This window comes from Saccostrea echinata, unplaced genomic scaffold (assembly GCF_033153115.1).
Source record: "Saccostrea echinata isolate AGI-Se365-2 ecotype Australia unplaced genomic scaffold, CSIRO_AGI_Sech_v1 ptg000054l, whole genome shotgun sequence".
NCBI classification, from domain to species: domain Eukaryota; kingdom Metazoa; phylum Mollusca; class Bivalvia; order Ostreida; family Ostreidae; genus Saccostrea; species Saccostrea echinata.
This window is the reverse complement of record NW_026889803.1, coordinates 61596621-61609960: the sequence shown is the minus strand read 5'-3', so window position 1 is coordinate 61609960 and position 13340 is coordinate 61596621. Positions and strand designations below refer to the sequence as shown.

Below are 13340 nucleotides of genomic sequence, written 5' to 3'. Positions count from 1 at the left end.
TCACATTTACAAAACACAAAAGTATGCAAGTCCAAAATGTTCTTAAGTAAATTTAGAAGATTAGGGCCTCAACAATAGAATAAAGTTGTTTCCTAATTTCCTACATGATGGCTCTTACTAAATTCCCAACCTTTCAGTTCAAGGTCTAAAAACTACCTCTCTCAAAAAACTAAAGTTAACTCAATCAGCGGAATAATCCTTTCTTAAAATATAGCCTAAGGTTACAATCTGTCACTAATAATTAATCCTTTAATTGACTGCAGATAAAGGTGTCATCCTTTGATGTCAGGAAGACAAAGGGTAATATTTAATTTACTTAACATCTATGAGTGAACAGTGCCATGAGTAAGGTCTAGACAATTAAGATTAACTATTACTGTAAAATCACTAAATATTCTTGGGGATTAAGAAGTAAACAACAGCTTTGATTTGTCTGACAAATAATTAATCAGGAATGCTTTTGATGTTCTTAAAAGAAAATATATGAAAATGGAAAATATTAAAGTAAATCAAGTATAAGAATTTAGAATGAGAAAATATATGTAAAAAGTTATCAAAAGTGAAATGGGAGCCATTTCACTGGTGATAATAGTATTGGTATATTGATATATTGCTGTTATATAATTTATATAATTTATATATAAATTCACTTTTGTTTTCCTGCCATATTGTTTTGATCTCCAGACCCTTACAGAAATTTCTGATAAGTGACTTATAAGTGATTTATTCTTTTACTTATAAGTTGTTTATACTGGACTTATACTTCACTGATACATTTAACTTATAAGTGACTGATTAGTGACTCATTAGGATTTTATATGCAAATGAGGTGCTTGACTTATAAGTGACTTATAAGCCAAGTATTAGTCATTTATACTTTATCAAGTATGAGTCACTTATAAGTGAAGTACAGCACTGCCTCTAAGATCTTAATTTAGAACAGAGCTTCAAATCATGCAGGGGTTGCATGATGTTCAAAGTTTTTTTTTTTTTTTTTTTTTTTTTTTACATATATGCATATGCATCTTCACCTAAGATGAAATAATTAAGTTAACATTTTATGGAAAAAAATTCCCTCTCATGACATTCTTTGATGATGCAAACTTTATATATTATTTCAGTTCACAAACAAAAATGTTGCACAAAAAGAAATCAATTAAGATTTAATGACCTTGAGGTTTCTTCAAATTTATGAAATCTGAAAGCAACTGAGTCAATTGATACAAAATTTCAGGGAAAGGAAGTTAAAATAAAAAGATGATGTGAATAGAACCTACTTGTTGAACCTGATCTGAAGGCATACTCAAAATAAATTTGAAATCCCCAACAACATCCTTTCACAGAGACTAACTTAGTTTCAAATTCTTGTTGTTTATCTCTTCAGAGACAAAGTTTCTGATTGGTTAGCTTGAATACCCACAATGCAACTCAAGAGAAGTCTAGTATAGTGAAAAATTCTAAGTCCACACTTATTCTGGCTAATACCATACTGTTCTTCACTTATAAGTGAAGTTATAATAAGTGAAATATTCACTGATATGTGGCTAATCTTCACTTATAAGTGAAGTAACTTACTTTGACTTAAAGTACACTTAATATGTTGACGGTGCGACCGTTAGGGCGAGCGCAGATACCTATCAGTTTTCATTACTTAGATTGGGCTCGTCAAACCGCACGTGACATTTGCTACATCTAGACTTTGACGTCATATGACGTCGTATGTATGTTGCATTAGCCTACCAAAACGAAGTGTGAACAGTGCTAATTTTAATCAAGAACATTTATTCCACTATTTGTCTGTTGTTTATCCATTATATCAAGGTGATTTTATTTTTTGTTGACTTTTATTGCCACCGCGAGAACGCAGTTTCCGACGAGATGCAATTCGCTAAGCATTATGGGACCACAGGTAACTGCGGAAAAAAATTCATTTGGATCAATATGCAAAGTCCGAATTTTCTCTTCGCCCAGGCGTTGCTTTAAGAGCTCGCAGTGACGAGCGGCGCTTTGCGCCGCTCGCTGCACTCGCTATAAGTAAATTTCAAAACTTATAGGTGACTTATAAGTGGCTTATAAGTGAAGTTTAAAACACTTATAAGTTTCTATTGGTTTTTTCTGTAAGGGGATTGTTTTTAATTTGTAGAAGGTTGTTCTTGCTTTTACTAGTTTGTTCTTGACATCTTTTTGAGTTGGATCTTCATAGGCCCTATGTAAACAAATATATCTGTTTGTTTAATTTCATTACCATCTATCTCTAGTTTATTTTTAGAAGATGTGTTGAACCTCATTTCTTCAGTTTTCTTGGTGTTGAGTTACAGACCAATTTGACTGGCATAGTGGCTGAGTCTTTTTGATTTTATTTGCTTGTGGTCATGTCGAGATGACAGAAGAGCAATATCATCAGCAAAGTCGAGATCTTCAAAGGTTGAAAATATGGACCATGTTATACTTCATTCACCTGTTGTTTTCTTCATTAATTATCCAGTCAGTACCAACCAAAACTTAGATGGGAGAGATGATGCATCCCTGTCTGACTCCTGAATTGTACCCAAGAGTTTTTACAGCAGTCTGCTGGTAGACCTGTTTTATGTTCAATCTAATTAAAATTAGATATTCCGAATCCGCTACCACTTCTCAAACATCTAACAACATCCCATTTGGGGTCATGTCAGAGTGACCTTTTGATTACCCAATGAAATCGCCGTCTCCGAAATCTTGGCTTATAGTTCGGATGCGTTTCTTTTTTTACTGCCAAACCTAAACACCCAAGGGGTTTCGTAGTAAACAAAATATGCATATATGCTATATATGAATGTGACATGCGGGATATATAGTCGTATACATGTAGTGTGTGCATTTTCGTTTGCATTATTCAGGTAAGAATGCCAGATTGGCGGACTATACGTTCAATTTATACCAAAATTACTTTAATTCAACGTAAGACAGTCTACTGAGCATCAGTAATATAAAAATGTAGCCATGGAACTAATTTTAGAATCGTATACAGAAGGTTGAATCTGATTGGCCAAACTTTTTATGTTTATTTATAATCGAAAGGTCACTTTCATGTGACCCCTAATGGGATTTTGTTAGATGTTTGAGAAGCGGTAGCTGATTCGGAACATCTAATTTTAATTAGATTGGTTTTATGTTTTGCCACTGACTTTCGAAAGAGCTATCTTCCTCTTGTTCCAGGTTTTCTAGCACTCTAAATTGGTTTCTTAGTTCCATACAGAATTTTCTTTGAAAATCATGCTCATTGAGATGCTTGGTATTGATAACCTTTCTCTTTGACTTAATTTTATTATTTGATTTCTTCAGTCTCAGTGTCTGTTTAGCAATGACAAGGTGCCCCTCTGTATGATCTAGTATCTGGAAGGGATTTTCTCAATTCCCCATTAATGATCATATGGTCAATTTGGTTTTTATCATGGTTATTTTGTGAGTCCCATGTCATTTTGTGGATTACTTTATGTTTAAAGATGGTTCTCCAATGACAAGTCCATTTGTGGAACATAGATTTGCAAGTTTTTCTTCATTTTCATTCATTATTCGAACCCCTTCTTTTCCCATAGATCTTTCATATTGGCTGTTGTCATTTCCAACTTTTGGTCTCCCATTACTAATAGGACATCATGCTGTGGTGGTTTGTAAATTTGTGCTTGTAGTGCTTCATAAAAGCATCTTTCTATTCGTCTTTGGCATCATTAGTTGGTGCTGCATTGAATGACATTGGTCTTTGCATAGGTGGAATTGAAGCGAGCTCTTATTAGTCGTTTGTTTATTGGTTCCAATTCAATAAGACTTTTGGCACTTTATGTTGATTATCAGATCTTCCTGAGTAAAGATAGTGTGGCTGTTAGAGACAGTCTTTCCTGATCCAGTCCATCTACATTCACTGACACCCATGATAGCAACATCATACCTGTCCATTTGTTTAATGACCTGGGCTGTTTTGGAGACTAATGGTACATTGTCCTTACACTCCATGTAATAAACTTGATGGGTTTTATGGCATCGAGCTCTTGAGCTCGAATTCCATTTAGTGGGTGACCAAACTTTATGCGACCGAATGTGTCAGTCCATGCATCCGCAAAAGAAAATAGCAACAACAATGCATCGATTTCTTTGAAAATATTCACAGTGAATAATAGCTTGAAAATAAAATTGCATCAATTATATCTACAAATAATTTGTCACATAACAAAGATACCCTGTTTTTAATTTTTATTTTCACACAAGAAAAACATGACAGTTCTTGCGGATGAATTTCTAAAGAAAGGCTGTGTTGAATGACATGAATAACATTTACGAAGGAGAATCATGTAAACACAAACAACTTATATTAATAGGCGGTAAAATAACCACAATATTAAATTAACACGAATTGCAGCATAGTTAAGGTGTACAACGAGCAAATCAACGGAATATGAACGTGCATAAATACACACCTTTTTAAACCGAATTTATTTTTGTAAAGCTACTAGATCATCACAAGAATTTAAAGGTGCTTAGACACAGATTTGAAGTTAATATTTTCTCAAATTTTCTGTATAATATCACGACTTATATATTGCAATAGCATTTCACACGAAAATATGATTAAAAACTTATTTTATCTGGAAATTATTGGAACTACGAATTCCTGGATGCGTTTGATTCACACATCCTTGCACTTTCACAAATTTTTCTTTATCCTTAATATTTAAGAAATGAAGCTATTTTTTGTGTATTAATGAAAAACATTACATCTATAATCCAGAAAACTCAGAGTAGAAATGTGTGAAAGCAAACCCCCTCACTAATATCGTCAGCCCGTGCTCAGTGTTGTGTACAGAGTTAAACAAATTGAATACACCCGTGAAACATAAACTGTTTTTGTAAACAGGGCACGAGCTCTGTTATTGTTAATGTTTACGATTCACCAGGTGTGTTCAATTGTTAAAGTCTGCACACACCACTGAGCATGGACTGACAATACTGTGAGTGGATTTTGCTTTCGAACATTTCTACTCTGAATTTTTCTGGATTATAGTTTTAATATTTTTCATTAATACACAACAAAATTGCCACTTTTTTTAAGTATTAAGAATAAAATTAAAATTTGTGAAAGTGCAAGGATGTGTCAATCAAACACGTCCATAAATTTGAAGTTTCAATAACTTCGAGATGAAATAAGATTTTTATTATATTTTAGTATGAAATGCTATAGCAACATATAAGTCATGAAATTATGCAGAAAATTTGAGAAAATGTTAACTTCAAATCTGTGTCCAAGCACCTTTAATATTATATTGAAATAACATTGTATACCCTGCTCTGTATTGAATTTGATTTGGTCATGTTATTTGACAGTCACATGATAAATGTATGTAATGTGTACTGTATGTAGGTCATGAACAAATTTCAATATCGCAAGGGCATACCATAGTTCAAATTAAATATTTAAGCTATAAATTTTTTCTACATATCTTGTATTTTATGGAAAGTGCTGCTGCTTTAAATAGAATTTGTATTTTATTAGTTTAAATTTCAAGTTATTTAGCTCTAGTCGAGATATGTATGACCTTTACCAAGTATTTTATTATTTATTAAGTTAAGCTCTCGATTTCAGGAAAGCAGCAGCACTTTTCAAGTTAAGGAATGTTTCCGTTATGCATATGTAAAAAATGGCCAAAATCTATAAACCATATGTCCCTGCGAAAACACGATTTAATGAGGCACCTCAGCGTGAAACATGGAAACCCTGTTCAAAAAACATGGTAGAATTGATTTAATACATTCTCTCGATGGTTTTTAAATGATGGCACTAAACAAAGGTTTCAGATTTGTATTAATGGTCTATCTAATATTGCAAATGATATTCTCTTTAATAATAAAAATGCATTTTTCACTGTGAAAAAATTACTTGATCCGCCTGTCACTGCACATAAAATGCATCAAATTTTACCATGATGACGACATGTTGACAAGTGCATTGCGATAAGTGACTTGTTTATATCTTTGCTGTATGGGATTTAACTAGAGATAAAAATGAATACAGTGGTAAGTTTTGATGTAGTTCATTACTCATATGCAGTTTAAAATGAATTGCTATTTTTGTGTGATGTCACAGTAAGCATTTCCCTTATAATTAGGCTCCGCCCCCTTTATGCAGCCTTAAGAGAGCTGCGATGCTAGAAGACTAAAAGGATTGAATTTCCAAATGTAAACCTTACTTTTACAATCTTGTAACCAATTTTATCATAAAAACTGAAGTTATTACTGTATTTCACCATTTCTTCCATATCACATTTTACCGTATAGGCCCACCATGCCCGATCATATCTCAATCATAATCGCAACAGAGCGAGTTACGGTTGTTGTTGAGATGCACTAAAACAATGCTTAGACATTGACAGTTAGAAAAATATTCATATAAATTCATTAAATCCTTGATGTTTCTTTAATTGACTGAAAAAAAAGATGAGTTTGATATCCAGCATGAACATGTTTGATGGTGTCTAGTCAATTCGAACCCTGCTCTATTCGGACCATGGCATAATGCCCCAGACTGTAAATTTGAAAATTTGTTTAAAACTTAACATTTTTATTAGTCAATTATTTGACCTACTGCTATCTTTAAATTAAAAAAAATGTTTTGAAATTGTTTTTCATGTTCGATGCCATTGAAGCCTTTCAGGCTTTTGATTTTTATCCATGAGGTTACGATTCCTGCTTAAGGTCTCCCTTTGTGGGCCTTCACCTTGTACATTCAAACTGTTGCTTTGGCAACCCGTTTCCTCAGGGATTCCTGCTGTATGTTGATTTCTTGCATTGATTTCTGTAATAAGTTTGTTTCTATGAGATGAGGTTAATTATTAGCCTCATGCTCAACCCCCTACCAGAAGGACCAGGGGTTTTTCCTTCTGGTACCCATCCTATAGATCAACAAACTTCCAAGGCTGATGAGTCAAGATCTACCTGGATTTTTATATCAGAGTGTTTCTTCTCCTAGTTGAGCTGCCACCCAAGAGTAACATTCCTCAACTGAATGACTATTTACCTATAATTGGGGCAAGGCTGATGAGTCAAGATCTACCTGGATTTTTATATCCGAGTGTTTCTTTTCCTAGTTGAGCTGCCACCCAAGACTAACATTCCTCAACTGAATAACTATTTACCTATAATTGGGGCAAGGCTGATGAGTCAAGATCTACCTGGATTTTTATATCTGAGTGTTTCTTTTCCTAGTTGAGCAGCCACCCAAGACTAAACATTCCTCAACTGAATGACTATTTACCTATAATTGGAGCAAGGTTGATGAGTGTAAGGGCATGTCCACACACCCAAGGGCCTACACACTGCATCTCTGAGTTCCTTGCTACTCTGAATCCCCTTCAATTTTTCCTGGGATGCAAGGACTCCAGTTTCTGTGCATTGCCATGGGGAGGCATTGAAGGAGTCTTGGTGGTTTAGAGGCTTGGTACTGGCAAGGAAAGATTTACGCATTCTACTCTCCTTTTCTCCTAGAAGTAGACTAGCCAATGGCAGCAATGGATCTAGAGTCATGGGAAGCCACCAACACGCTTCATACCTCACACTATTTTTCATTTGTTTATGCTATAGCACTTTATGAAAATCAATGTTTGGAATTCTAAAAAAAAAAAGATAGTGAAATTTAGAGAAGAGGGTTATTACACCTTAAAGGTATTTAGACCTTGCAAAAAAGTGATTTAATGAGACACCTCATTGTAAAACATGCCAACCTTATACACAAGATGGTAGAATTAATTCTGTCAGTACTTCTCTTGATATGGTATTAATTAAGGTTATATGTGAATTGGTATTAATGGTCTATTAAACATATAAAAATGATATTCTGTTTAATAATAAAATGCATTTCAATTTTTGCAGGTTGATGTTATAGTCAATTCTTCAAATCCTTCCTTAAAACTAAAAGATGGGTTTGTATCATCACTTATTTTGAAACATGGTGGGCAGGGAATACAGAATGAATGTGCAGATAAATATAAAGATGGCATAGGCATTGGAGATATTGCTGTCAGCTCTGCTGGAAAACTGAAATGCAAGAAAATAATTCACTGTGTTTTATCTGGCAGCTGGGTGTCAACTGGAAATATTTCTTTGAAGGTAAAATTGTGAAATTCTTTTAAAAATCTACTTGTGGTGACACTCATTTGTTTTAGCACTCCATTATTTTTCAGGAATGGAGAGATCCAAATAGTTCCCATTGAAACCACAATTTCCCTGACAAGTTCTCCATCCAGTATCTCTATATTGGTGCTAACCTTGCTGAAACTTAATTAGAAAAATGTTACTTACTTATATAGTTGCATTTCAATTAGAAAAAGTCTGATGGTGCTGGGGATCAAACCCATTACCCTAACTGAAGACCTGTATGCTTTATACTAAGCTAATGTTGATATATTTTAAAAGCTGTTGTTGTCAGGGTATTTAAGAGAAAATTCATAACAGTTTACACTTTCATTTCCATATTAAAATCTAGACCTGCTGAAGACCAAATCCTCTCAATGCCTTCGAATTGCATTTAGGACACGATGTTTAGTATGTGGTGCAGACATCTGTTTGTGAGGGTTTGTAGTTTGAGATACAGTGTAGTCTGCTACTTAGGGACAGAGGGAAACATGATGCCACACTAGTTCTTACATTGTCCCAGGTCTCCTTCCTTTTTTGATTCATTTTCACAACTTGGTCAAATTTGTATTGGGACATGCATATAGGTAGAGGGCCTGATCGAGGCGCCATGTGTTTATCACACCTTGTAAAATCCACCTGTGACGTCTGAACTCTTTGAGCGCTCCATTATTTTTCAGGAATGGAGAGTTGCAAATACATTGAAAACAGAATTTGTTATTAACTCACCTGAACCGAAGGCTCAAGTGAGCTTTTCTGATCAAAATTGGTCTGTTGTCTGTCGTTGGCGTTGTCGGCATTGTCGTAAACTTTTCACATTTTCATCTTCTTCTCAAGAACCACTGGGCCAATTTCAACCATACTTGCCACAAAGCATTCTTGGGTAAAGGGGATTCAAGTTTGTTCACAGGAAGTGCCGTGCCCTCTTTCAAGGGGAGATAATTAAGAATTCGTGAAAATTTGGTGGCATCTTTTAAAAATCTTCTTCTCATGCAAGAACCACTGGGCAAGAAAAGATGAAACTTATATGAAAGCTTCATTACATACTTCAGATTCAAATTTGTTCATATCATGACCCCCGGGGGTAGGTCGGGGTCACAACAGGGGGGTCAAAGTTTAACATAGGAATATATAAGAAATATCTTTAAAAATCTTCTTCTCAAGAACAGCAAAGCCATGATTAGTCATATTATTACAGAAGTATTCTCAGGTGTGTAGATTCAAGTTTGTTCCAACCATGACCCCTGGGGCTGGGGCAGGGCCACAACGGGGGGGGGGGGGGGGTCAAAGTTTACCATAGGAATATATAGGAAATGTCTTTAAAAATCTCCTTCTCAAGAACAGCTTAGCCATTATTAGACATATTAATACAGAAGTATCCTCAGGTAGTGAAGATTAAAGTTACAATCATGACCCCTGGGGATAGAGCCGGGCCACAGCTGGGATGGGGGGTCAGTGTTTACCATAGGAATATATAGGAAATATCTTTAAAAATCTTCTTCTCAAGAACAGCTAAGCCATTATTAGACATATTAATACAGAAGTATCCTCAGGTAGTGTAGATTAGAGTTTGTTCAAATCATGACCCGGTAAAGTCAGTCATTCAGAAGGTAGCTGAAGAATCAGCAATAAAAAAGTTAAGGTATTCCATCCTAATAGCAAAAGATTCAATGAAATTGAATATATAACAGAAGTGTAGGTGTTGAATGCCTGTGGATTTAAATAACTTCAGTACACTTTTTTCGCCTTACTTTCTCTCTCTATATATAAATAAATACTACTAATATGTTGAATGTATATTTACAGTGTATCTTATAAATATTCTTTATTATATATTAACAAACAATAATTACAAGCATTTAAGAAGTTGGATTTTATGCGGGTTAGTATACTCGTAGCACTCCATTCCTTAAAAGCAATAGGTCTCGGCCCCTTTGGGGCCTCGGCTCCATTACTTTTAAAGAATGGAGCGCTACTCGTACATTAACCCTTACTTAAATTCTTGGGTCTTGACAAGGGCAAGTGTACACCTAATCTACAAATCTGCCAATTTCAATTATCACTACCACACATGTTATTTAAACATTGTTATATTCAGTGAAGGATAGTCTCTATATTTGCGGTTTAGAGGAATAGGCAACATATATCAGCTCCTCCAAAAAATTTTGATGGTCATTTATAATTTTTACCATTGATCCACAAAGAGACTTTTCCTACATTTTTAAAGATTTTGATTCTGATTAGCAGATTGATTTATTGTGACATAATGATACCTTAATGATTTCCAGAAAAACATAACCTCATAATAAAAAATAGGAAACAAAACCATGGCAATATTCACTAGAAACTACAATCAGGAATGCATGCAGATGATACATGGGGTAGAAATTATTTGTTTCCAGTGAGTTTTTGAAAGTTAATAATACTATTTTATTGATTTGTTGTAATTTTCATATACATGTTACAAAACAGTTATTGACTGTGCTTCTGAGCAATATTGATTATGTTAGCCCCCTCAGAATGAAACTTTGCCTTACTTCTAGCATACATGGTAACTTTACTGCTTTTTACCTCCATCTCCAGCCTATCACTTTTATTCGTAAATCTACCGCTTTTCTACAAAATCTATTTTTGGTTCACTTGGGTAGCCATTTTTGAAGCCACTCGTCATAAAATCTCGTTAGGTATCGTGTGATTTGAACTGGGAGCATTCATTTGCCTGCTGTTTACACAGAATAAAGCATGTGTTTGACAACAACACGTGCACAAATCTCTGATTACATTGGTTATGATAAATTTCGTTGACATCCCTGCCAAGAAACAGGGAGATAAAGTATTCTTGAAGTGAATGAAAATGTTTGACATCGTTCAGTAAAGTAAAAAAGGGAATCAGCATTCATTTATAGCGAGCGCAGCGAGCTCTAAAGACAACGCCTAGCTGAAGAGAAAATTCAGACTTGCACATTGATCCAAATGATTTTTTTTCTGCAGTAATTTCTGGACCCACAATGCATCGCTTGTAAAGGTTACGTTCTCGAGAGAACAACAATAAAATTTCAACAAAAATAAACTTGCCTTGATTTAATGATTATGTTGCAGATAAATAGTAAATAAAAGAAAAAAAAACTTTCTTCATTAAAATCAGCTCTGTTCAGGCTTCGGTTTGGTAATGCAACTTTTATATACGACGTCATTTGACGTCAGAGTATCTAGATGCACCAAATGTCAAGTGCGGTTTGAAGAGACGGGTCTAAATAGAAAATAGTACACTGAAAAGGTGTATCTGCACTGGCTCTAACTAGTGATTTAAGGCCCTTGGGCCTCTTGTATTGATGTGGAATCATCCTCAGTTAGAGTAGATTCAGGTAGCGTAGATTCAAGTTTGTTCAAATCATGACCTCCGGGGGTAGGGTGGGGCCACAATGGGGGATCGAAGTTTTATATAGGAATATATAGGAAAAATCTTTAAAAATCTTTTCAGGAACAGGAAAGCCATGAATTGTCATATCGATATAAAAGCATCCCCAAGTATTGTAGATTCAAGTTTGTTCAAGGCATCCCCCAGTAGTAGGGTGGGGCCGTAATGGGGGATCAAAGTTTTACAAAAGAACATATATAGGAAATATCTTTAAAGAGCTTTTTCTCAAGAACAACAAAGCCATGATTAGTCATATTGATATTGAAGCATCCTCAGGTAATGTAGATTAAAGTTTGTAGATTAAAGTTTGTTCAAATCATGAAATTATCAATGATAATAACATTACACTACATCTTTTACCTAAATTGTGAAATTCATGAAGCTCTTGTCCATGGTTCAGACCCCAGGGTGGGGCTATGATGGTCATGTGTTAAAGGACAAGGTATGGTAATGGCTTAATCTGGCCCATTAATTGATGTAAAAATCAGAACACAGTTAAAATTGTGATAGTTTGTAAAGAACTTAAAATGATGCTTGTTTTAAAAACCAGCACTAATTTTGATTCAAAGCTTACAAGGAGGCCACAAGAGGGTGCAGAAGTAAGACATTTTCCCAAATTTCCTCAATTCTGGTGGAATTTTGTCACATTTGAGATATTTTCACTTCTGGAAACATAGAGCACAAGCTTGCCTATCTGAGAATTTTTTATACATAAGATGCATCTGAGACTAGTATATGAAATATATAATTTAGTAGATAGGCAATCTTGTGCTCTACATTTTCTGAAACAAAATGTGCTGTAAAATCGATGAAAATTTGCTTAAAAATGAGAAAATTCGGAAATTGACATATTTTCTGACCTTCCTGTGACCTCTGTGTATCCCATAACTTAGAACCAATACTCATTTTGTGGCAGGGGTGACAACAGGTTTTATTGATAAACTGTTGCATCATTCTAAAAGACACCCCAAACCAGGGGCCAAAAATGGGTCTTAGCCTATCTTGTCTTTTCCATTACTTGAGGACATCTAGCAGGCAAATTGTTTGAATGACAATAAGCAGATATCCCTCTTCAAACTTTACAAAAATAATGTTCCAGGGGTCCAGGGATCAGTCCCAAGGGTGGGTAAGTTGGTTATTTATATAAATTGTTATTACACAGTTTCCAGGTCCAAAAGGTCAAAGGTAAAAGGCCATTATTTGTATTCATTATGTTTGATATCATATATCAATTTATTGAAAGAGAAAATGTGATAGGTTATAAAGGGATGCAGTACTAATTTGTGATATCTCTGTTATATTTGATAAAAAAAGTTGTATTTCTTTCTTTTTTTTCCTTAAAACAACAGATTTTGTCAAGTCTTGTGAGGAAATGTCTTTTGGCTACAGAGAAATATGAATTCACGTCAATAGCATTTCCAGCACTTGGGACAGGAAATCTTGGATATCCATACATCCATGTAGCACGAACAATGCTAAAAGCTGTGAATGATTATGGAAAACAGTTTCCAAACACCTGCATCAAGACTGTGCATATTGTGCTTCATGAATCAGAACAAGAGTGCATTAAGGTAAAGAAAAATATTCTGCTTACCAAGCTTACCTTAACCAGAATTGTAACCAAGTTTTTCTGATTGAAATAAAAGAAAAAAAGAAATACATTTTGCAGGCTTGTAGGAAGCAATTTCAGTTTTGGGAGGGAGGCCATGGGCAAAACCTAATGGAAATCTGTATCAGTTATTTAATTATTCATGTGCAAGCATTA

The 13340-nt window shown here is 34.6% G+C and overlaps 1 protein-coding gene and 1 long non-coding RNA gene across 2 annotated transcripts in view; one reads left to right on the top strand and one right to left on the bottom strand.

The window, feature by feature from the left end:
- The window catches only part of LOC133171565 (uncharacterized), a 32989-nt gene extending 24862 nt beyond the window's left edge, over window positions 1–8127 (top strand). Inside the window, exon 3 of the long non-coding RNA XR_009718817.1 lies at window positions 7897–8127. This is a non-coding gene — a long non-coding RNA (uncharacterized LOC133171565). The remainder of the gene's footprint in view (window positions 1–7896) is intronic.
- The window catches only part of LOC133171525 (NADH dehydrogenase [ubiquinone] 1 beta subcomplex subunit 5, mitochondrial-like), a 317834-nt gene that overhangs the window by 142630 nt on the left and 161864 nt on the right, over window positions 1–13340 (bottom strand). The gene's annotated exons all lie outside the window — the stretch shown is intronic.